Source organism: Petaurus breviceps, unplaced genomic scaffold, assembly GCF_028583685.1.
Source record: "Petaurus breviceps papuanus isolate PSGF00001 unplaced genomic scaffold, PetGlider_PUasm1.0 90919, whole genome shotgun sequence".
Lineage (NCBI taxonomy): Eukaryota > Metazoa > Chordata > Mammalia > Diprotodontia > Petauridae > Petaurus > Petaurus breviceps.
Genome location: NW_027187378.1, coordinates 33,506,728 through 33,532,705, shown reverse-complemented (window position 1 = coordinate 33,532,705; position 25,978 = coordinate 33,506,728). Strand labels below are relative to the sequence as shown.

Genomic DNA, 25,978 nt, shown 5'->3' with positions numbered 1-25,978 from the left:
TGATCCAGGGGTGGGGAACTTTTGACCTTATGTTTGGAAACTAATCTCCATTTGAGAAGAGGGGCTTTGTGGTAGACTAAATGAAGGTATAGCCTAGGGGTGGAGAAGTATTTAGAACAGAGACTTTGTAATTGATTGAATGATTGGAAGGTCCTGGGGTGGGGTAGTACTTGGAGATTATTTAATCACACTTAGTAAATGCTGTATTTTCAATGATGTCATGTTTTGATCTTCTCTGTTCTGGGTTTCTTACTGAATAAAATGGAGAGCACCTATGCTGGTATTTTGAACCTGGGAAGTTGCCTTCTTTTGGCATTACATTACAGACAATTAGGGTTAAGTGACTTGCCCAGCGTCACACAGCTAGTAAGAGCTAAATATCTGACACCAGAATTGAACTCAAGTCCTCCTGACTCCAGGGCTGGTGCTATATCCACTGCACCACCCAACTATGCCTATTTTTCTCATATATATACTCTACATCTCAGTTCAATTGGTATACTTCCTGACTCTCTGCCTCCCCAAAGGGCCTGTATTCTATTGCCTTTTTGTTCATGCTATTCCCTATGCTTGAAATATCTTCCTTTCTTCCCCCTCTTAAGTCTGTTGAATTCCTACCCATTATCCAAGTCAAATATGCTCCATGGAACTTTCCCTGTCCTCTTCCCCACCTCAGTAGTCAGTAACACATTTTTTTTTACCTATGACTTCCTTTCGTATCTCTCAAAGGCACTTATGTTATATTGTATGTTATAGTAGTAATCTGTGTTTGTGTCTCATCCCCCTACTTGAGAACATTAGCCCCACTAGCAGCAAGTACCTTCCTTAAATCTTTCATCTCCCCAGTACCTAGAAGAGCACTCTACATAGAATCAATACTTAACAAGTGTTTGTTGAATGAATGAGTAGATGAATGAATTCTTCTCCTGTGTCCTCTGTTTCTCTGTGTTTCAAAATATTCCCCAATTACCAGTTCTATTACTTAGTTTTCTGACTTCTTTTGAGTGCTTCAAGCCATGGGCCTAAGAGAATTTGGAGTCAGAGAACCAATTTTGAATCCTGGTTCTGTCACCTACTACCCCTGTGACCTTGAGCAACTCACAGGTCTTCTGTAGGACTTAGTAAGTCAGTAATTTATTAAGCACTTACTATGTGCTAAGCACTGGGAATACGAAGAAAGGCAAAAGACTGTCCCTTCTCTTGAGGAACACACAGTCTAAAGGGAAAGACTATGTGCAAACAGCTGGCCGCAAACAAGATAGAGATGTGATAAATTGGAGATGACCAGCAGAGAGAAGGCACTTGCATTGAGGGGGCTTGGAATCCCACATGCAGAAGGTGGGATTTTAACTGGGACTTGAAGAAAACCAAGGAAGGGAGGAAGCAGGTGAGAAGGGAGAACATTCCAGGCATATAGTACAGCCAGAAGAAATGACTGGAGTTGGGAAATGGAGCCTCTTGTACAAAGAATAGCCAGGAGGCCAGTGGGGTCAGTGGATCATAATGATCACATTGGGGTAAATAAGGTGTAAGAAAATTAGGAAGATAAAATAAGGGTGACTATATGACCTCTAGGATCTTCTCCATTTTGGTTTCCATTATCCTTTGACCTTCCTCAATATTATTCTCAAGTTCTCTCTAATGTTTGTCTCATCCCTAAAGTCTCAATTTCTCAGTTTCTATTGCAAGATCATGTGATGGTGCAGAAAGAGCATCCTCAGAGACCAGTTCATTTTCTGGTTGTGCAACTTGCTAGAAAGAGTAACTTCAGACAAGTCACTTTCCTTCTCTATGTTTCTTTATCTGCCAAATGAGGGGGTTACACAGGATAAGCTCTAAGGGCCCTTTCACCTCTAAGATTCTATGCTTTTATGATTTCCCAGTCGTTTGCTCCCCTTTATAACAAAACTCCCAAATAATTATTTGTACTCAGCTTTATCATTTCCAAAAGAACAACTGGGCATTGATGGAAGAAGAAAGGTAGAAGTCATTATCACACTTTGTACCATTTCTAAACATTGTTATATTTTCCTATTTTAAAAAGTGAATGCATTTGTAAAAAAAAAATCAGTCATTTTCCAATATATTCTTCCACCATGAACTGTGTCTTACAATGAAGAAAGATATAATCGACCAATGAAGCTACCAAGTCTGACAAGGTAAGCTATATTTTGCACTTATAGATGCCCCCCAAACTCTCTACCAAATAAAAGGATATGCATTATATTCTTTGTTATCCAGGACCAAAATTATTCATTTCTTTCTACTTTTCCTGGGAAGATATAATGTGAGCAACAATCAATTAATAAATTTGTGATCACATAAATGACCCCAGAAATGGACTCGTGTTCTGGCAACCCAGTCTGAACTCTGCTGTGGACCTTATCCAACCCTATTCCTAAAAGCTCATTCTTCAATCATTACACTTTCGCCTTTGACGTCAGACATCCTCTGTCCTTCCCCCTTGAATTTCACCTGAAAGTGACTGATCATGGGAGCAATAGATATTTGTGCTTTTTACCATTGAAGCCTTGTTATATGGTATCTATAGGACAAGAACACATTGTCACACAGCTGGGCTTTGTTCCAGTCAGTATGGAAGCACTTCATGGCGCTTGGAGGCTATCGCCCTTTAAATACTGGCCTGACCTCTCTCCCTCCTCCTGTCTCTCCATCTCACTTCCTCAGACATGACCTTACTCAGCCTCTGCTCTAGTCTCACTTCTTGGAATTCTGCAACCCGATATTTTTCCCTTGAATTAATCTTCATTGAATGAGATGATTATCATTTGAATATATGAGTGACTGTGATACCTGGCATCAGAAATGCCATTCAGGGGTTTGGCACTGCCCAACCCAAGATTCTTCTTTGGATATTTATTGAGTTCTATTGAGGAACTGCCAGAATTGGCCATGATAATCATTCATTCCCTATTACAGAAATGGGAGGTCTATGGATAGTGGGCAATAAAAATACCTTGTGCTTTTATGAGCATTTGCAATATTTTTGGAGTATTTTTACATACCTTATTTTGTTTTTTTTCCCTTTCAACAACCTACCAATAAGATAGATATCATTACCCTTATTTTAGAGATAATGATAGGACCTGTGATTTCCTTAGCTTAGGAAAAGAAAAATAAACAAGGAAATTCCCCTTACCAATGGAAGTTAGCAACTCCTTTGCCTCTCCTAGTCTTAAAGAGCTGGGTAAAGCACTAAGAGGAGAGGGAAGGAAACAAACATTTATTCAGGGTCTACTATGTGTCAGGAACTGTGCTAAGTGATTTACACGTATTATCTCTTTTGAGAAGTCAAATGACTTGCCTAGGGTCACACAGACAGTATGTGTCAGAGGTAGGATCTGAACCTGGAATTTTCTGGCTTTGAGTCTGGCTCTTCACTTGCTATACTATATTACTAATTATCCTTACTTTATAGATGAGATAACAGGAAAAATTAAAAGTGGAATAAATTGGAAAGGTTATATAATTTTTTTAGCGGAGGAACTGAGCACCAGAACCCAGATCTCTTAACTTCTAATTCAGATGTTCTTTCCATTATACTTCAGTAGCCAGGAATCTCCTGCAAGAGAATGTCTTGGGGTAGCTAGGTGGCACAGTGAATAAGAGCACCGGCCCTGGAGTCAGGAAGATCTGAGTTCAAATCCAGCCTCAGACACTTAACAGTTACTAGCCGTGTGACCTTGGGTAAGTCACTTAACCCCAATTGCTCTGCCCTCCCCCCCTCCAAAAAGCAAAAGAGAGAGACAGAGACAGAGAGAATAAGCCTTCCTCTTATTCCTGGTGCTTTATATGCATGGTGTTAACTGCATATATAAAATAATATATCAGAATTATTATGTAAATATATATCAGTATTTATGTATGTGAATATAATGATGGACTTTGAAAATCATCCCTTACCCTTGGAATCTCTGAGTCATCAGAGAAAATCTTAAAACTAGACCAAGTCAGCAGGGTCATTCATTGACTTCAGGACCTGTTTGTCAATTCTGTTTTGAAACTAAATTTGAGAGCCAGAGACAGCTCTTAAAATGGACATGGGAATTTGCAGTTCAGTCTGAATGGAAGCAGAAGTTTTGAAAAAGAAAGAGATAAAATACATTTCTGATTATCTATGAAATGACACCTCCGGTTCAGACTGACATTCTTTTGTTGGGATTCCAGAGGATGACTGACACTTTCCCCCCAAGCCCAGTGTTCTCAGACAAACCCTGAGGGATTGTGCTTCTTATATTGTTGTTCTTGAGCCCCCATAAGTGTCTTCTCCATTAACCAGTGAACATCTATTAACTTTGAGAAAAGAACTGTCTAAAAACATTCTCCCAAACTGGCAGTCCACTCCTTCCTTGTCCACACAAGGTCCCTGGGGATTCAAACTTCAAATGCAATCATAGTGCCACACATCTAGGGTAAACAGGTGGCTTTTGACTCCTGGCCCTGGTGGTCCCTTTTTCAAGTTCTCATGGGGCTCATTGTGGAGTTTAGCATCAGTGATGGATGAGTTTGTCTGTTCTTCCTCTGGACTGGCTCTTTGCAGTGTCTTTGCAGCATACCACATCTCTCCTGGACTGTGTATCAGTTGATCTGTTGTTGGGCTAGCCTAAGCTATTCATGGTCTGGGAAGCTCCTCTATTAGGCTGGACCATTTTCCCACTTAACTGGGCTGGCTGCTCCTATTCTGGTGAACTTCACTAGCAACTGTGGTTACCATTGGCAGCTCTAGATCTCCCTAACTCACCAGGATATCTCTACACTCCCATCTTGGAACATTCATTGGAACATTCAAGGAAGAATAAACACAAAAGAAAAAGAGGCACCGTGTGCTCTAGGATACATGTCAGTCAAGTGGGGGAATATAGCCAGCAGTCCTTTCCCCATGGGTAGTTCAAACTAGTACTTCTCAGCTGGAGAGACTTTAAGATCGGCAGGCTGCCCCTTTTGTATACATACTTGGTCTCATCTCTTCAGTATCTGAGTTATCAATTCTTCTAACATTTACATAGCACTTTAAAGTTTGTGAAGTGCTTGACATATTTCATCTCATTTAAATTCTACAACAACCTTGTAAGGTAGGCATTGCAGATGTTATTGTCCAATCAGGATAGTTGCCAACTCAAAGAGTTTTAACATCACTCAGTACAAACCATTCAGACACTTCTGGTTAGGGATAATCTGCTCAGAGTTATTTTGTGGTTGAATTAGAAGCAGGTAGAGGAGATAAGTGAATGCTTTCTAGAAACTAGCCCTCAGTGGCCAGTCTTCCTCCTTCCCTTCTCCTGCCCCCACCATGATATTTAAGGCATAATGAAATACAGACAGGCTCTTGGTAAAGACTGAGGTCACTTTCAAGTCACAGGGAGAGTAGAAAAAAAAAGTAGGCTGAGATATTAGATTAAACCAATGGATAGTAAAGTCCAATTTTGTCAAAAGGTGTAATGATGAGGTAGTGATAAATGGGTAATAAATATGATTCATCCAAACTAAACAGGATAGAGAGAAATATTTTAGGAATGAGGCTAAAATTTTCTAGGGGTAGGTTCTGTAGAGCTCGCCAAGAGGAGAAAATCAGGAGTCTGCTGAGTCAGGGAAGATTGGCCCAAAACCCAGGGGAAATGATCTTTTTGGACTGTGGAAAGCCTCTTACAGATCTATGGGGTGGAAACCAAAGGAACCAAGGCCAGCTGAAGAGCCGAAGTGTAATATGACCTGGAGCCAGGAGAGACAGGCTGAGGACCCATTCCTGGAGGTTAGACTAGGAACTTCTGGAGGGGACTGAGAGTCTCACCAGGCCTGCAAATGATGCCAACCAAAACCTGCCTCAGGAAAGACATCTACATGTCTTTGTTTAATTTCCAGTTAAACAAACCAGTTCAGAAATCTGAAGCTGCTGGAAGATCAGCAAAGATCTTCTTCATGTATACTTTCATTCATCTCCCATGTAACCATTTTTATACTTTAATAGCTTTGTTGTATTTACCTAAGTTTCTGAGTAAAATTATTATTTTGGACCTTTAAATCACTTGTAGCTATGTCAGAGGGAATAAATCAGTGTTTACACGCTTCTATCTGCATAATACAAAGGAGTTATGTGCCCTAGTGGCCAACTATGGTAGTTGACCTACTTCTCTGGCCCTGACTCTTTTTCAGAGGCCAAGGAAATTGGGAGTGCTGGGTTAGACGGATAAATAAGAAATAATTGAGCAAGGATATGGTTAGAGTTGGGAGTGTGGTGGTGATAGACACTAACCTCTTCTTATATGATACATCCTCTTGAAGCAAAATGTTGAATCTCTGAGGTGGTTTACCAAATACCATTTCTTCTATCTATGAACTAAGGTGAAAGATGGTTTGGAAATCCAGGGTAAGTTTAAACCTATGATGATTATGATTTGGGGCATATTGACGAATTCATAAATTCATGAGAAAAGTCTATAATTGAAACCATCTCAAGTTGTGGATAATGTGAATAGTACACTCAGTGTGGATAGAGAACCAGACTTGGAGTCAGAAAGACCTGAGTTCAAATCCTGATTCAGTTTAAATCTACTGGATCTGTGACTACAGGCAAATTCTTTAAAATCTATAAGCCTCAGTTTCCTCTTGTATCAAGTGGGGATAATAGTATCCATAATACCCATGATACAGAGTTGTGAAATTTAAATGAGAAAGTATATAAAACACTTCACAGACTTTATCATGCTGTATAAATGTAAATTATTATGATGATTGAGAGTCAGTCTATGATAGAGGTTGGAGAGCTGACCTCAGAGTCAGAAAGAACTCTCTTTAAGTTCTACCATTGACACATGCTGGCTCTATGGACCTGGAGAGGACACTTAAAATCTCAGAGCCACCAGGGAAATTTCCAATATTACAAAATTAGAGGACAGCTGCTACACTGCATTGGTAATCTCATAAATGTAGATTAGAAGGAATGTTAGAGGCAGTCTGGTACAGTCCCCCTCATTTTATAGAGGAGGAAATTGAGGTCTGGAGTGACTAAATATCTTGTACAGTTTCACACAACTAATAAGTGGAAGAGTTGGGATTTGCTCTCAGGTCCTTATACTCCAAAATGAATTTTTTTTTTCAATTGTGCCATGCTGCCTCTTGGTTATGACAGAAGCAGGTAGAAGGAATTCTTCATACAGAGCCTTTACACTGACTAAATTGCAGATCCAGTACACATACATGTATACATATACATATATACATATATAGCATGTCTAACCTCTTCTTGTCCCTTTCCTCTTCTCCAGTGGAGGCTTTGATTCTCTACAGGAGGGAAAATAGGAAGTGGAGGGCAGAGACTATCTGCTCTGCTCTCCTCAGGGAGAAAGAAAGGTCCTGCTCTAGAATTATATTTATCTGCTCCCTTAAATAGTATTAATATAAGAAGTGCAGGTTTTAGGTTCCATCTATTTTCTGTTCAATGTTCATTAATAGTGGAAGGAGGTCCCTAGTTTTATATCCAAGGTTTGATTCCCTTCCCACCAAATACCAGTTACACAATTAACATGCTTAGTAGATAGTCAAGGAACCCATTTACCCAATCAGCAGCAAAAGAGAAATCAGAGAAAGTATACAAAGAAGAAAATACACCAGGTAGTACAAAGTGAAAGACTTTTCCCATTGGGAGTGAAGCAACTCAGATCAACCAAGGGAGAGAGTCCGAGATCTTACTCAAAGGAAAATTGCCCAAAGCATGGAAGCTGAGAATAGGGACATAATGGAGACTGCCCATTCTTCTCATATCTTCCCAGAGTCTTTTTCTTCAGAAACCTGAGGTGGAGTTGACATCTATCTTCTCTCTTGAAGCTGGAAGTCAGAAGCATCTTAAGTGACTGTAGAACTTGAAATCCAAAGAGACAAAAACTTTTACCAACTCCCCCACACCCCTCCTGTAGGTGTAGGGCATTGATGTGCACCAATGAGGGTAGAGTCCCATATTAATGGGCTTTGGGAGTACACACACACACACACACACACACACACACACGCGCGCGCGCACATGGAAGCACACACATACACATACAAAATATGTGTGTGTGTGTATATATATATGCATATATATGTATGTATGTGTGTGTATAGTTTTAGAAAGACTATCTCGATCTTTGTTGTTGGGTCCCTATTGAAAAGTTAGGAAAGGATCAGGCTATGATGAGCTTTAAATGCCAAACAGAAATTTACATTAGGTTTGAGGGAGTGATTAGAATTTATTGATTAGGGGGATGACATAAACAGACTTGAGCTTTAGGAAAATCACTTTGGCAGCTGAGTGGAGGATACATTAGACATTTGAGGCAAGGAGACCAGTTAGAAGTATATGGCAATAGTCTGGATGAGAGGTGATACGGACTTGAATTAGTATGGTGGCTCTGTGAGTAGAAAGAATGGCAATAATGACACAGCTTGCAAAGACTGCTTTCCTTTTTCATTGTGCAAATTTAATATCACTTTGTTGGGTTATATTTTCCAGGTTGCCATTTAACAGGCTGTATATCAGGGCATATTAGGAGATCTGAGTCCTAACCACAATTCTGCTTTAACTTGCTGTGTCTCTTTGAACAAATCATATAAACTCTCCAACTATCAGTTCTGAATTTTCTTCTGGCTCTAAAACCTTACATTCTAAGGTCCCTTCTAAATATGCCATTCCTTGCTCAATTTTCTAAAGCCCTTCCAATGCTGATATTCAATACTTTACATTTTAAGGTTCCTTCACTTTGACTCTTGCTATAGCTGTACAAGACATTTCATAGAATAAGGATGCAGCAGGTTTTCTTTTTTCCTGATTTCTTAATTAGCCATCCCATATTTATTCCTTTTGGGTTGTGAGGATTACTGAAAAAAAAAAGGCTAAAGTGAGAAGAACCCTTTGAATGTCTCCTTAAGCAACAAAGTTACTCTGATCAAAGAAAGAGTGGAAGACTCAGTCTCTAACAAGAATCTGCACGCCTGTATTTTACCAATATTGGCCAAAGCAGTGACAGAATAGTGGAGTTTCTGAATTAGAATAGAATTTGAAGGCAATTTTGTCCAAATGAGGCCTGAGCAAGAATCCTTTCTATGATATACCAGACAGGCAGTCCTTGGGTTTTTACTTAAAGATGCACCCACTACCTTCCAAGGTAGCACATTCTATTCTGGGATGGTTTTATCAGTTCAGTGTTAGAACTAGGGAAAGTGTTTCCAAGTCATAAATGGTCTCAATCTCAAGAGTTTTTGCTAATTATCACTGCTAAAAATGGGAAGAAACAGATCTGCCAGGGCCAAGGCACTGATACTTCTTTGAAAGGACAAGAGTTTGTGTCTTCTTTACCTAAAGTAAAAACACCAGAGTAGATTAAGTCCGCTAAACTTCCATCCACTGCTCCACGCTAATCACTATCCCAAGGAACTAAACAACCTTCCATGTTCAGTTCAATAATAGACTAAGTATGAACATGAAATCCAGTTCAATGACCTGAACTTCACAAGGAGAACCTATAGCTCTAGGAAATAAAATTATAAGATATATAACCAAGGACCAAATGCTGTATGAACAAAAGTCAGCTGTCTTCTGCAAGGGGAAAAATAAAGGCAGCATGGCATGATAGGAAACCTGGCTCAGACTCAAATTGCTCTGTTGATCCTGAGCAAGTCACATAATCTTTCTGGGTTCCCAGTTTAAAATGAGGAGTTGGGTTAGATGATCACTAAGGTCTCCCAAGTCTGTCATTTTGTGATTAAGTTCTCTGTGTTAATCACTTTTAGGTGAAATTTTTAATAAGCATAGAAAAATTCTTGACAATGTTTAATTTTTCATTTGTAGATAAGAATTAGAATTACCAAGCCATTGTGGAAAATATCTTCTCTAGCATTTTATGGTCTAACCAGACAAATGGCATCTTTTGTGAACTACATATGACAAAATCATTAAGATATAGAGTTAGAGACAGAGATAGAAACGGAGAGAGGTAAAGATTGAGATAGATAAAGGTTGAGAGATAGAAAAAGAGAGAGGTAGGTAAAGATCAACATAGATATAGATGATATAGATTTTGATATAGTCACAGGTACAGATATCGATATGGATTTATCATATATATTTAATTCAATAAAACAATGATCTTGTAGCATGAAACATGTGTTGCTGGGGAGATAGAGAAACTTAAGTGACCAGATTTTCTTAAGTTGCTCAATAGTGGTAGAAAAGGTTAAAAAAAAAAAAGAAATTGCTTAATTCTGCAAATAAAGGAGGGAAAAAATCATGTGAAGGAGCTAAAAAAAAAAACCCAAGTTTTTTTAAAGTGAAAAAATACAAAAGGAATAAAATGTCTTTGGAGTGGATAGATAGATAGATAGATAGATAGATAGATAGATAGATAGATAGATGATAGATAGATAGATGATAACTATAGATATAGATGAAATACACACACACTCCTGCTATGCACTGATGCACATCTTAGCTCCTTCCATGCTTTAGTAGACAGCCTTCAGACTTTATGAAATATGATGACTGAAAAAAATGTAGCACCTCACGCTGTCTCTCTAGCAATGAATGATGATGAATGATGATTTAGAGGGATAGGTCCTAGGATGGTAGCTGTGACTCTGAGGTCCCAGAGTCATCTCTTTACCATGCTGAAGCATTGGGGGAGGACTTTAATGATGTTCAAGGATTTGTGATTTTATTGTGATATTTAAAGTTCATAGCTTACTGAAATAAATGAAAAAATAATGAAATGAGTTAATTCTGTGGGATCTTCCCAGCACAGATTCATTCTCACTAGGCTAGTAGCTGAATAGGAGACTGAAGGCCAGAGCTGTGGTAAGCAATTGGTTAGTAAAGGCTCTTTCCCAGAGGAGAAAATTTAGAAGACATCATTAGTATCTTCCCCAGAGAGCACTTCTTCCCCTGCCCAACTCTATCCTAACAATGGCAGCATGATTTCCCCTCCTTGGCAGACAAACTTTTGATATCCTAGAAATCTTGGCATGGTCCAAGATACACTTCCTCTCCCTTTCCTCCCCCTACTGTTTCATCCTATTTTTCAACAGCTTATAACTTTTACAGTGTCTCCGGGGTTTGCTTCATCCTCTAAAGGACACACCTCAGACTGAACCTCACCCCTCATCTATATATCTTTACTAGCCTTTGACCCATATAAAAGTATTTTTTGTTATGACTGTGCTTGAAGATACACCTCCCTCTCATCTCTCTGCCTTTCTGTCTACCTCTGATTCTGTCTCTGTCTGTATTTCCCTCTGTCTATCTTTTCCTGTCTCTGTCTCTATCTCCCTTTTTCTCCTTCCTTCTCTCACTTTCTCTCTCTCCCTTCTTTTAGTTGTCAGTATGGATGGTGTTTGAATTGAGTTTCTTGATGCAAACCCTGTTTTCTTATATAGTGATCCTCTATGATATTTTAAAAATATTCTTTCCACCCAAACAGTCTGTGGCAGAAGATTAAATTCACTTGTCTGACAAACATTTCACTTATTTGGGGGGTTTTCAATAAAATATATCTGTACCATTCATTCAAATGTTCATTCAATTTTCTCTGAGCTTGGGTTCATCTGTTCCATCTTAATATCTGTATGTAGTCCTGGGGATTCCACTAAAGTTGTGCTCTGGTGCCCCATTGTGGTGTGGAAGTGACACTGGGTCCTCAGGTTTCATACCAGGTTTGGGAAGTCTTATCACACTGACAAGATTTTGAATTCAGCTCACAAATGACCCACCATTTGTATTATGTTCCTTGGGCCCACTTAGCTATGCTTAGAGAGGCTCATCACAAAGCCATTGGGCACCAGTTGAGAAGTTTTTTGATCATCACAGTTATTGAGGATACAATCTGCACTACTGGAGGAGTCTTCCTATAAAAGAAATTGCCTATTTCTTCCAAGCATTGTACCACTGTAAGCAAATCTGCTAACCTGGGATGTTCCATAAAGACTTATTTTCCAACTCAATATCATTAGACATATCTATATGAATCAAAGAGTAGAATCTAAGTTGAATATCCCTAGAAGCTGAGTGAGCCCAAGGTGAATAATCGAGTAATATTAAATCTTCCATTTTATTTTTCATTCCTAGTCATCAGTAGAAATGGAAAAAAAAAACACCAGGGACTCACTTATCAACAACTCAGAAATTTGGTAGAAGAATCCCTTGGGGAGAAAGATGATGGCAATGGATGGGATATAGTTTCTCAATACTTACAAACCTTTTGGGAGTGGAAGGCAAGGGAGCAGAGTCAAAAAGTAGGTAGAGGGGCCATTTTGATTCCTTCCAATGACTTCTGTGTTGGTTCCCTGGCACAGCCTCCTGTTCAAGTGGTGGTCAGTGAAGTCAATGAATGTTCTGTGTGCAAAAGGTCTGCAGGACTGGTCTTGTGACTAGGGGCATATTGCATAAGAAGTTTATTATATAAATGAAACTACGGGTATTACATGAAATTGTAACCTGAGAGGCAGCATACATATTGTAGTAGAAAGAGCACTGGACTTTGTAGTCAGAAGATGTGGGCTTGATTTCTAGCTCTACCAATTACTAGCTGTGTGATTTGGGGCAAAAGTTGTTTAGTATCTCTGAGACTCATTTTACTTACCTGTAATATGGGGACACTCTACCACAGAGTTGTAGTGGTAGTCCCCTGGGGGGGGGGGGGGGGTAGAAACACATGTCAAATACATAAGTCTTAATTATATAAATGGAAAAAAATATTCTAATGACTTATCATGGCATTCTAATGATCTAGCATTGCTATTAAAATGGGGATGCCCAGAAGGTTGTGACTGTGCTTTTGTCTTTCTTTGTACGAACCCTAGAGTTTACAGTGCCTGGCATATAGTATTTGTTTAATAATTGCTTGGTGACTGACTGACTAGAGGATTTTTGTTTTAAAATTTTGTTGATCACTATTGTGGTTTTTAATATTGCATTCATTTCTTCTTATCCTTCTTTTTCCACTATCCAGCAAGCCAGCCTTTGTAACAAATAATTGTTACAAAGAAAAAAAAGTCTAGCAAAAACAGCAACATAACAAATCAAGTCTGACAACACGTGTGATCTTCCACATTTGTAGCTCTCCACTTCTACAAAGAGAGGGAGGTACATCTTCTCAGCTCTGCTCTAGGACTAAGCTCCATCATTATAATTACACAGTGTTAACTTGTTGCTGTTGTTCTTTCTATCTGCATCATTGTAGTCATTGCATACATTTCTTCCAAGTTCTGCTCACTTCACTTTGTATCAGTATATATAAGTTGTTGTATGCTTCTCTGAATTCTTTAGGTTATTTCTTAAATTGCAGCGATATTTTATTACATTCATATACCAAGGTTGCTTTTTTACATAATTCCAATTTTTTTTCTGAAGTGGTTGGACCAATGTGCAGCTCCAGATATAGTCTGTCAGAATGCCTGTCTTCTTGAAGCCTTTCCAACATTATTTCCACCTTTTCCCATCTTTGATAATTTTCTAGGTATGAGGTGAAACATCAGAGTTGTTTTAATTTGAAATTACCAAATTATTAATCATTTGAAGCAATCTTTTCTATGGTAGTTAATAGTTTGAATTCTTCTTTTTGAGAAATACTTGGTCATGATTTTTGATCATTTTTTTTAAATCAAGGAATGATTCTGGTTGATCCTGAAATTTTAAAGGCTTTGCCAGTGGAGTGCAAACTCTGCCAAGTCCTACCAAAGTGGGTAGGACTTTGGGTCTACTGCTAGTGATGATCTCTTATATGAGGACTGACCCTATTAGGTTCAGAGATACCCATCACTTGGTCATGGCTAGTCATGGGGTGGTGTGTTTTTCAGCTAAATAAATCCTTGTGAACCACATGCTAAGTGTATGCAGTTGTGTTAAAAGCTACCCTGATGTGACAAACAACAGCAAAAAGGGATGGAGGGACAAGATCTATGAAGCAATAACATAGAAATTGTCTATAAGGAGAAATTCAAACTTAATACTTTAGAAACTATAATTCCATGAAGAACATAAAGAGATTGAAGAAGGAATAAATAATTAGAAGAAAGGAAGGAAACAACTATTAAGAACACACTATTCTGTGCTAGGCAGTGACCTAAGTGCTTTACAAATACTATCTCATTTTATCCTCCCAACAATCCTTGGAATTAGGTAGTATTATTTTCCCCATTTTACAGTTAAGAAAACTGAGTCTGAGAGAAATTATAGATAAATAAATATCATGAGTCAAATAATAAAAGTTTATAATAGAAAAGGAAGAGAATTAATAAAAACAACAAAGTAAAGAAATTCTTTTTGGAAAATGGTACAGAAAATAAGGGCTGAGGGAACAAAACAAAAGAAGTTAGAAGAAAGGAGGGAAATTTTTGAATTGTTATTACATAAAAATATTTATAGTATTTGTGTGGTGCTTTAAATGGCTCTAGCATTTATACAGCCCATTCAGTTTTGCAAAGAATTTCTTAAGATATAATTTCATTTCATCTTTACAGCAACCTTAGGAGATAAGTGCTTTTATTATTCCATTTTTACAAATGGGGAAACTGAGGTTGAGAAGTCAAGTGACTTTCCCAGGGTCACATAGCTAGAAAGTGTCTGAGGTAGTATTTGAGCTTAGGTTTGACTGACTTCAGGTCTAGCACTCTAACCACTATACCCCCAGCTACCTCTTACTTAACTAAGAGAGGAAGAAAAGGAGAAAAAGAGAGAAAGAATTAAATAAGCAATGTCATTATGTTGCTCCCCAGGAAACAAGAAGAGACATCCCTAGTGCTTCTTCCTTCCACCTTTCTCCAAGGAATATTTTGATTCCTGCCAGGAAGGGTCAAAGGAATTGAGTCACAGGCTGGCCACTATGTTTTCCTAAGAGAGAGGGAGTACTGGCTATAATCATATTTATTTGCTCTCTTAAATATTGTTAATATAAGGAAAGTAACTTTAAGGTTCAAGTCAAAATGATTGCTACTTCATTAATAGGGAAAGAAGAGCTCCAAGCTTTATTTCTGAGGTTTGAATCTTTTCCCACCAAATGTCATTTCTACAATGAGCTCATAAAGAAAAATAGTGAAGGAAGACATTTATCCAAGTCAATAGCAAAACAAACCAGAAAAAGCATACATATGAGAATATATTCCATATAATAACAAGGAAAGGAGCTCTCCCATTGGGAGTGAGATATCTCAGTTCAACCAAGATAGAGATTCCCAGATCTCACACAAGAGGAAAATTCTCTGAAGTCTCTAATATAGCAAGCTGAGTATAAGGACATGAATGGAGCCTGCTAATTTCTCTCATGTCATCTTTCCAGCCTTACTATTCCATCAGCAACCTCAAAAGAGCTTGGTAACATAGATCTGAAGAGACCACATCTATCCTCTTTTCATCATTGCCAATGTCCCTCCCAAAGGGGCAGGACATTGGTGTCTACCAATAAGGAGAGAGTCTTGTACAAGTGGACTTTGGGGCTTGTGTTATATTCATTAGAGGAAAAATCCACCCTGGTGGAGAAAATACCCATCTCAAGGAAATCGCAGATCTGCAAAGTATTGAGTAATGAATTTTCTTTCTCTGAACTGTAAGACCAAATGCACCTACTTTATTTCTACTCTAATGCAACAGATGGTGTCTATGAGTATCCTAACTCTGGAATTCTGTAGCTCCGTAACTATGAAAAGGTTAATGGGGCCAGCAGGATTGTATGTTGGTATTTTAATTTTGTTTTTAAAATTTATTTATTTATTTCATTCATTTATTTATTTGATTTGATCCCAGGCAACATATGTAGTTACTTTCTCTCTTTTTCACAAAAATAAAAGCTGTTTATCCCAGTCCAAAGGAAAGAAAAAGAGAACCATCTAGAAACCTTGATGATTCAGCCTTTGAGGCCACATTTGGTATCTAAATGTAGGGAGGTTGGTTTTTGTTTTCTGTTTTTCCCCCTAGCTGCTGCCTGCTCCCTTCTGCTTGTCTTTTGTTCTCAAAGAGGAACATGACACCAGGGAGGTGATGCCATGACTTTCAAGTGAATTGGATTTAAATGAGGGAGGGAGGTTCACAGTCACCAGTCTCACTTTCTCCTCCAGAGCCATCTGGGTCCAGTAGCCAGATATATATCAGGATGACTGGAAATGGCCCAGGATGCAGTGGGGGACCTTGGTCTTCTCAAGCTAAGGTCTTTAACAGGTCTCAGTTTGACTGAGGCAGAGCCCATTCAGTGATTATGGCTTAATAAAAATAATATTAATATAGATTATATAATAATAATTTATGATAATATTATTAATTCTGTTTTTACTATTGAATGTTTTTCCCTTACCTCAAGAATTATAGCTGCTGTAATACCAAACTGAAATCTTCCTCTGCAATTCATTCCCATTGTTTCTTATTCTGTTCTTTGAAGAACAAGAACAGAAGAAGAGTAATCCCCCTTCAACACAATAGCCCTTCAAATACTTGAATTTGCTTATCCTGTCTTACCAGTCTTTTCATTTCCTAGTCATCCCAGCCCCCACCATTTCTTTTGATTTTGTCCTCATATGACATGACATAAAGACCCTTCACTATGCTGATTACACTCCTCTGGATGCTCTCCAGTTTGTCAAGGTCCTTCATAAACTGTTGTCTCCAAAACTGAACACAGTATGTCCAATATGATGTGACTAACATAGAAATACAGGGAACCTCTCACCTCCCTGGCCCTGGACAATGTGCTTTTATTAATATAATCTAAGCTTGCATCAGCTTTTTAAATCTGCCATGTCATACCGTCAACTCAAATTGATTTTTTTTTTCCACTCTTGGATCTTTTCCACTTGGGCAAGATGCCCCAGCTCTAGGCACCCTAGTACTGTTCTCTTACCCCTCCTCACTGAGCCAGAAGGAGTTGGCATACTCCCCATTGCCACTTCCCTTTGCCCCCACCATGAATTCGACTTCCTCCCTCTATTCTCTAAGCCTGTTACTCCTTCTCTCCCCTCACTTCCCTCCCTTCACTTCCTGCCATTACAGCTGACCATTTCAGCTATCCACTTGCACCCACACTTCAATCATTTGCCCCTTTGTCCTATTGCTGGCCACATCTAGTCAATCTCCAATCTGATGGTACCCCAACATCTACTCCCTTTTCTCCTATGCTTCTGGATGTTACTGGAGAAAGGCCTGCCATTATGCTAGCTAGATTCAGTACAAATTCATGTTATATAATCACGTGGATACCATAACAATTCTTCACTAATTATTGCCCTCCTTGCAATAACATTCTAAATCTGTTCTCTTCTTAAGCTGCCTGTGGCAATCTCATTTCCCTGCCTCTTAGCAGGCAGTCTTGTTTTATTGATGTAGGCCATACTTGGCTCGGCTCTCAGAGGGGCAGATAACCAAGCTGTTGTCCTCTGTGGGCCAATCCAAGTCAGCTACATCAAGAAAATGGAATCCATCAAGCGCTCCCTTTCTGCCATGTCACATCTCAAAGCCCCTATATCCTTACCTGGCCATTCCTCCTTTGCTTTAATCTCCAAAGACTTACAAGCATGAACCTCTCTACTTGCATTCTTGATCCTACCCCTCTAGAACTTTGTTACACTGATCATCTCCTCCATCCCTCTCGTTTTCAATCTCTCCCAATTTACTAGCTCCTTCCCTGATACTAACTCAAGTTTTCCTGACTCCAAGTCCACAATCTATCCATCACACTTCTCTACTGGATGCTTTGTCACTGAGAATGATTTCCAAAACCTCTATAACTCTCTGAGGAAACCCTTGAAGTTGATTGACAGCAAGTAGTTTCCTATGAGATGATTATTCCTGGCTCATTGGAAACCCTGTAGCCCTTCAACCAGTTAATTAAAAAAAAATAATAAAAACTTCTTTGTCAAGGGCAAAAATCTTGCACCAAGGTCAAATCATAGTTTCAATTGAGTAAAGTACCCAGGGGAATCTCTACTTCAGGGTTTCTTACAGTATGTCACAGAACCCTTTGTTGTTTTGGTAAACTCTATGAACCCTTCTTAGAATGATGTTTTTAAATGCATCAAAGTAAATACATAAGATTACAAAGGAAACCAATTATATTGAAATACTGTTACATTCAAGTTCCACAGACTTAGGTTAAGAACCTCTGCTCTAATCTGACTGGAAAACTTCTCAGAGGTGCTCAATGAGTTCTGGGGGAGGAGGAAGGAAACTGTTTATTCCCCTCCCCCTACATAGAAGTGTGTATAGCTGGACTTATAACAGAACATTCTCAGTCATAGATCATGGATCTTATCTCCTATCACAGGAACTCCTTGGCCTGATATTCTCATAGATGTTTCTAAAGAGTACTAACCAAGGCTACCCCAGAGTTGAGGTAAGGGGATTTACAATAAAATTATACTTATTTATACACCTGGTCCATAGATTAGATAGATAGATAGATAGATAGATAGATAGATAGATAGATAGATAGATAGATAGATAGATGGATGGATAGATAGACAGTGGTAGCATTAGGGTTGCAGATGTAAGAGAGCAAGACATTTTCTCTCCTTGTAGAACTTAAATCTAGTGTGGAGAGAAGATGACAGGGCCTATGGAGAGCTATATGGAGCCTTGACTAGAGGCTGATGAAGACTATACCTAGTTGTGGTTAATAGTTCTGACTGAATAATACTGAGATCTGATTGTAACCTGGATAGTGAATGAAGAGAGAAAGAAAGGAAATGGGGGGATTATTTTTTTAATTTTTATTTAAATTTATGGAATTAAACAAGCATTTCCATAACATAGTATGATAAAACAAAGACAATTGTACATGAAATTGAAAATCTATTCTGTACAACTTGCTAATCAGAAAGTGGAAGCAGAATATGATAAGCCATTACCAGAATCCAAGTGGATAGACCAATGAGCTGTAAAGAGGCAGAGGCAGAAAATGGTATTAGACACAGAAGCAAGGTAAAAAAAAACTCAAAAGACAAAAAACAAACCCAATACCTCTGCCCCCCCCCCAAATCAGGATCATAAATCTAGAAGGCACCTTTTAGAAAATCTAGTCCAAGTGGAGGAAATGTTATTTCAGGTCTTGAGATTCCAGAGCCAAGGTCCTTGCCACTGTTTACAACATGGTCTGGGAGGGCAAATAGATAGAAACAAGGTGCTAGTTTTGGACTGGAAGACAATAGGAGCTAGAATACAGAAAAAGGGTTGGCTAGATAATGGGCACAGATTGGTCACAATCAGAGACTTCAAGGATGGACACACAAATGTTCCCCAGTCAGCCTATTCCCCACATGTTCAAACCCCTATCAGTTGGGGAATTCATTCTTATACTACCCCCACTTACTTTCACAGAATTTATGGGTCAATTGATGGATGATATCAAGAGTATCAGTGAAAATTAGAGCTTGAAATAGGAAACAGAAAAAGGGAAAGGAAAAGGGACACTTCTATTTCTTCATCTCTAACCAGACAACAATTTTGAGCACTTCACTCTGCAAATTGAGACTTTGAGAGTTACAGAAGAAAAAAAAGGATAATGCTATAGGAATGGTTGGGGGTGGGTGAGAGAGGGCAAAGGGAGTAGAGTGCGTCAGCAAGGGACAACAAGTGGAATATAATTTTAAAGTCAAGAAGATCCGTGTTCAAACATAACATCCCTGTGTAACCCTGGACAAATCCCTCTATTTCTGTCTGCCTCAGTTTCCTCAGGTGTAAAATGGACATAATAATTGCACCTACTTTCTAGGATCAAATGAGGTAGCATTTGTAAAGCACTTAGAGCAGGGCCTGCCATACAGTAGGTGACTGATAAGCTCAGAAGATATATTGTTGAAGACGCAACAAACAAAACAGAGTCAGCATTGTCCAGCTTTTAAGTGTGTTGTGTACCTAAAATCTTAAACAATCCACAGTAAATCTGAAGCACAAGCTTTTTTCCCCCAAGGACACATAATACAGGGAGACATGAATGCAGGCACATGGAAAGCCACCTAAATTTCCAGGTCACCCAGAGTCACATTGCTGGGTAGACAGAGATCTTCCATGGTGTTTTTTCTCTCCCTTCTTACAACAAAGTCAACCTTACAGTCACATTATAAAAGAGCACTTGAAGTAACCCTACAACAGAAGTCTAGGTTCACCCTTGAGTCAATGAGATGGGGTGGGGAAAGGGAAAAAGTGGGGGCGGGGGGGGGCTGGTGTCTTTCTTAGAGCCATTCACAATCATGGCCACCTTCTTGTTCTCACAGCTCAATTGTACTGCCTCTCTGAACGTGGCAATAATCATGGTGTGAAAGGACCATTTGGTTCTGCAAGAGAAAAGTAAGATTAAGACTTCCTCTAATGGAGCCCCAACTCTAAGACTCTCCTAAATACACTAATTGAACTCCTCCCTACATTAGCTTTCATCTGACTCCTATTTTGGGATACCTCATTCAGTCAATGTTCGTATTATTATAGCTTGTATTAAAATAGCTTGGTGGAAATTGGACAGCAAGTGGTATGGATCCATGTTACTTTTTTTTACTTATCTTTCTTCTGTTCTCATCTGTTGTGCAAAGATTAGGGAAGCACACTCAAGTTTCTATTAACTAGAAATTTATGGATAGAATGTTACATTATATGATCAGCAAGATGCTTTTATGTCACCATGAGTTGTGAGTTGTGTGGAGGAGAGATAAATGTGGGGAATGGTATGCAATATGGCAATGGTTGTGGATTTCCTTATGTTGGGTGTATAAATGGGCCATGCCTACCCACCAAATGCTATTTGAAGAAGCTAAAAAGCAATTACATATTTCATGGCATTAAGGATGCTTACTATTTACTTAACCTCTACTTCCTTGAAGAATAAGGGAAAATGACCCATGCCTTTTCTGTCCCTGCTCCCTCTCTTCTCTTATTTGGCTATATTTCTCCCAAGAGAAAGAATGGAGGAGACTAAGGAGCTATTTCATTTTCCTCACTAGTATTAACTCCATTGATTCTCTGTGAAGTTCAAAAGTGCTCCCAGCTTAAGATCCTTGCCAAAAGTTACTTACTATACTAAATAATTAAATGGGGATTTTAATAAATGACTAGCTTATGGGAAAGTGCTAAAGACAGCATAGCTTATTTTCCCTAGAACTGAATTTAACCCATGGTTTTCGTTAAGGGAGCAACATGGTCCAAAATAATTTATATTTCCAATTCAAAATTAAGAAATGAAAAAGGAACACAACAGACATTTATTAAGCACACACTATTTGCAGAGCACTGTGACAGATGCTGAAAAAGTTTATATAAGACCATCCTTCTTGCTCTCATGGAAGTCACAGTTTAGCAGGCATGTAAAAGACAAGCCCATAACTCTAGTAAGATGGCAACAATTTTGTTTCTGACAGGGCTGCAGAACAAAAAGTTGTTAGGTCCTTTGTTAGATGCCTTTCTAGTGTTGTTAAATGTTCCCAAGATGGGCAGCTAGGTGGCGCAGTGAGTAGAGCATGGTGGCACAGTGAATAGAGCACTGGCCCTGGAGTCAGGAGGACCTGAATTCAAATCCAGCCTCAGACACTTAACACTTACTAGCCGTGTGACCTTGGACAAGTCACTTAACCCCAATTGCCCTGCCTTCTCCCCTGCAAAAAAATAAAATAAAATAAAATGAATGTTCCCAAGGTGATATATGTAGATTGAGGAGGGGGCCAGAGGCCTTATGGGAGTTGAAAGACAAAATTGAATTTAAGGAATAATTGGCCAGGACAGAAATAAAACACCTAAAAGCTTCATCTAACACAGGACAAATCTGACCTCCAGATGGTTATTGTTGATGCTAACCCTGTTTACTTTTTAAACTTATTTCAGGATTGTGATGGACATTTCACATGGATATTCACATGGATATCAATGGATATTTTTGCACATAGTAGCCTATCCATGCTTTCTCATCCTTTCAAATTCTTTCCCATGTCTTTACAAAGGGGATGTACCCAATGAATTTGAAGTCAAGGATATATCATGAACACTAAATTAGCACCTGGTCTGTCCATCTCCTCTCCTTCACTCTTGCTATATGACAGAACCAACTCCTTTTGTGGTAATATATCACTGAAAATATCTTTTATGCCACTTTCTGTGTGCAAGTTATTATTAGATTATACTGCAGCTTTCTTAAACAATTTCAGGAAAAATTCTTCCAACAACTATGGCTCTTTTTGACTTCTAAATGATGGTCCTATGCCTTTATTTCAGGTCAGATAGCCAGCATAATGGATAGAGTACTGGACCTAGAGTTAAGAAGACTCATCTTCATGAATTCAAATCCAACCTCAGAGACTTGTTAGCTGTGTGATCCTGGTTAAATCATTTAATCCTGTTTGTCTCAGTTTCCTCATCTATAAAATGAGCTAGAGAAGGAAAAATGGCAAACCACTTCAATATCATTATCGAGAAAACTCCAAATGGAGTCATGAAGAGTCAGATGTGACTGACAAATGACCAAACAACAATAATATACCTTTATTAGATGTGTCATAATGGGGGGGGTGTCTAAGGGGATCAAAAGAATGACATATAACTTAGAAACATCTTAATGTTTTTTTTTAATTTTTGTTTTTTTTTCTTCTTCCAAAGTCATGGATTTAAAGCCAGATAGGACCTTTGGTGGACATCTAGTACAAGCCTCCTCACTTTACAGATGAAGAAACTGAGACCCAGAGAAGTTAGCTGATTTGTCCAATGTCTAGCTAGGTAGAAAGTGACAAAATCTGTGTTTGAGTCCATTTCCTCCTACACTGCTATATTATTTTTGGACTTCTTTAATTTCTCCACCATGCCTTCAAGATTATGATCATTGGAAAACCTCATCACCCTACAAGACCGAATCCACCATGGTACTCCCATCTCATCAGTACCATCTGTCCTTCTGATGGAAGGGTGCAGCCTAGGAACTCCAAAACTAGGGGACCCAAGAAATTCATCTCCTCATTTCTGATCCTGCTGCATTCCTTTTGGATTTCTTTGACTTCTCCATCATGTCCCTCGGTGTACCTTCCCATTCTCCAGCCCCATCTCTTTCAGCTTTCATTTGTATGCTGTCTTCCCCATTAGATTTTAATCTCTCTGAAGGCAAAAATTGTCTTTTTTCATATTTGTATCACTAGGACTTAACACAATGCCTGTCACATAGCAGGTATTTATTAAATGTTTATCGGTTGGCTAACCATGTTCTTTAACTCCCAATCTAAGACTACAACTACTATACCACATTTCTTCCCTCAATTAAAGCAAAAGACTATGGGTAGTTTTAAATTTCATTCTGTTTTATTTTAAGAAAGTACAGGTTTGAACAACATTGTATGATGAACAACTGTGAATGACTCAGCTCTTCTCTGCAACACAGTGATCCAAGACAAATACAAAGGACTCAAGAAGGAAAATGCTACCCACATGTTGTTAAAGAACTGATAGACTCTGAATGTATGCAGGTCAAAGCATACTTTTTCACTTACTTTATTCTATTTCATAGTTTTTTTTTTCCTTTTGATCTGTTTCTTCTTTCAAAACTGTGACTAATATGGAAATATGTTTTACATGATAGCATATTTACAACCTATATCAAATTACCTACAATTTTAGGAAGTGGGGGAGAGGGAGGGAGAAAAATTTTGGACCCAAATCTTATAAGAATGAATGCTAAAAATTGTCTTGACATTTAATTTGGAAAAAAATAAAATACTATTAAAAGAAAGTACAGGTTTGTTTGGTTTTTCAGAATTGGAAGAAACACTCAAGAAGAGACCAAAAGGCACATAGTTGCTTCTGTTAAGGAATAATGAATAATCCCTTTTGATCCCCACCCCCCCCGCCCCTGCTGAATTTGTTCTTGAAATGTCAGGGTTGGGCTATTTGTGTTTGTTAGTTGTTTTATAAATGAACCAAAAAGAAAGGGGGTGAGGGAAGAGGCATATTGGGACCTCTTCGTCAGTCTTCACCCATGGCCCCTTTGCCTTTCTATGGACCTGGTGCAAAAGTCAGTCCAGGGCGGTCCACCTCTCACCTCAATCCAGACCTTTAGACATTAGAAAAAAGGCTTGCCAGGACTTAATGAAACATAGTACCCAGTCACCTAGGTTAACAGCTGCTTCCAGGAACATTCAGAGCCACTATATCCTTAGGGACCACCAGAGCAGAGTGCCAAAAGCAAAAGACCCTAACCAAACCAGCAACAGGTAATAAGAAGACAATGGATCTCTCCTCTGAGTGAAAATTCAGGGTTCTGGAATAATCATTTCATTAAAGAACCATGACTAACCTCTGGGATGACAGAGGAAAACAAAGGTAAAGCTGTTGAAGGCTAACAGTACTCTGGCTCCCAAGAAACTCAGTTTCCTCACTTTCTCACTGGGCAAGTCTCCATCTGGAGAAGGATCCCTTAGGCTCTGCTCTGAAACCATTTCCTGGAGTTGTTCTAAGAACTGTGACTTTTCACAGATAAAGTTCTGGGGATAAGGAGAAACTCTTAGACCCTAACAGAGAACAAACTGTGAGTGATAGCAATTCAGTGAAGGAATCTTTTCAACACCCATTTTTAGAGGCAACCCAATGGATTAGAGAAATGAAACAGGTAGATCTATGATTGATGAGAAGTGGTCCTTCTATGTTTGAAACTAGACCTTGGAAGTTGTCTGGGGTGTGTGTGTGTGTGTGTGTGTGTGTGTGTGTGTGTGCATGTGCGCGTGTGAGTGTGTAAAATGGATTGCTGTGGAAGTCTAAAGTAATGCTATTTGACACATGGGGGGAGGGGAATATAATTAAATAAGTAACTGGACCTCTAGGTAACAGAAGACATAGCTTTGCTCCTAATTAGTTACATGACTTTGGCCAAGTGATTCAATCTCTCTTTTGGACTCAGTCTCCTGAGTCCAAACTGACAGTGAGATTACACTATCTCTAAGTCCCTTTCCAGCCCTAAAATTTTACAGATCTGTGATCTGGTGAACAAGGAAGGCAATGCTCAACCACCTATGAGGTATAAAAGAAATGAATCAGAACTTTTAGTGATAGGAATACTGGAAATGTCTTAAAATCTCTTAGAAATGAGGTCCTGGGGTGACAGTACTCCAAAACTCACACCTACTATAACTCAACTTAGAGAGTGTCCAAATGATGGCATAATTTGAGTGAGAAATGAAAAATGTACCAAGTCATCTTAAGTGTTGACATACTAATGGCCATGGAGGGCCTGTTATGTGTTCAGACTAGATTCTCAATTTTCCCTTACTTGCTAAAGAAAGTCTGCCTTAGTTCCTTCCCCTCAGTCACAACTTCCTGTATTGTCCCCTACCTCCACAATTCAATTCATTTCAACAAACATTTTTTTGATGACTACTAGGTACAGAAAACTGTATTGTATCCATGCCCCCCTTCCACTGGGATTGCAGACAATAAATAATTTGGGGGTCTTCAGTTTCTACAATGGACTCAAGAAAGCTTATTTGCGTGTCAGAGATAACTCCTGGCCAACGGTTTCCATATTTAACATTGTCTAGTTAAGGGTGTTCACCTTTGGTCACCTCCCTACCATACCCTAATTACTGTTCTGAACTTGGGCTTCCGCAGCCAGAACACTCCTGGAGCCATTCTGGTAGAAAGAGCACTAGGCTTGGGGTCAGCCCGTGTACATTCTAATTCCCACATAACTCCAGCTCCTTCTCCAGTTTTATTTATGCTATTAGTTTTGCAATTTGCAAAACATAGATCTCAATCCTTACCCAGAGGAGATGGGTAGGTTTAGCAAGGCTAAAGGAGAAATTAGAAAAAGAGAATGAGGAAATATGATGATGATGATGATGATGATGATGATGATGATGATGATGATGATGCAGAACTGATTAGGAGAATGAAAAAGGGAAGAGGAATGTAAAAACCAGGAAAAAATACATGTAAATAGATATCTTTGGTAGGGCTAAAAAACCAGGATTAAATAAAGTAAAAGATTTGGAGGATTTATAA

At 38.8% G+C, this 25,978-nt stretch overlaps 1 long non-coding RNA gene across 1 annotated transcript in view; it reads left to right on the top strand.

Annotated features, from left to right (window-relative positions):
- The window catches only part of LOC138151818 (uncharacterized), an 85,471-nt gene extending 61,757 nt beyond the window's left edge, over positions 1–23,714 (top strand). Inside the window, exon 2 of the long non-coding RNA XR_011165928.1 lies at positions 22,598–23,714. This is a non-coding gene — a long non-coding RNA (uncharacterized lncRNA). The remainder of the gene's footprint in view (positions 1–22,597) is intronic.
- The last annotated feature ends 2,264 nt before the right edge of the window (positions 23,715–25,978 follow it).